The sequence below is a fragment of the Apis dorsata genome, unplaced genomic scaffold, assembly GCF_000469605.1.
Source record: "Apis dorsata unplaced genomic scaffold, Apis dorsata 1.3 scaffold_577, whole genome shotgun sequence".
In the NCBI taxonomy this organism is placed as follows: domain Eukaryota; kingdom Metazoa; phylum Arthropoda; class Insecta; order Hymenoptera; family Apidae; genus Apis; species Apis dorsata.
Genome location: NW_006263787.1, coordinates 574,336 through 574,606, shown reverse-complemented (window position 1 = coordinate 574,606; position 271 = coordinate 574,336). Strand labels below are relative to the sequence as shown.

Below are 271 nucleotides of genomic sequence, written 5' to 3'. Positions count from 1 at the left end.
GATCTTGGCAATCGATCGTCATCGACGTCGGATTCCCGTAACGGGGAGAGGGATCAAGAGAGGAGCTAGGAAGGGAGTGGAGAGGAAAATAGGCGAAAAGGAACGACGACCATGAGGCGGCAGCCACGACCAGTGGACTGAGAAAGTTAGAAGCCGAACCCGCCTATTCTTCTCTCCGATTATCTTACAAGGCCAGAGCAGTGTGGTTCAGGGAAAGAAGCGGGTTCGATCGAGGCGCGGTGGTTCGCGAGATCGCGCGACAAATGTGCAC

General features: G+C 55.4%; 1 protein-coding gene across 2 annotated transcripts in view; it reads left to right on the top strand.

Moving 5' to 3' along the window:
* The window catches only part of LOC102676571 (cilia- and flagella-associated protein 298), an 85,972-nt gene that overhangs the window by 59,821 nt on the left and 25,880 nt on the right, over positions 1–271 (top strand). The window contains exon 1 of one of the 2 annotated variants that reach the window (XM_006621066.2): positions 54–271. The exons of the other annotated variant lie outside the window; for it this stretch is intronic. The gene's annotated coding sequence lies outside the window, so the exon portion shown is untranslated. Of the gene's footprint in view, positions 1–53 lie in introns of those variants that run through there. 2 annotated transcript variants of the gene reach the window in all.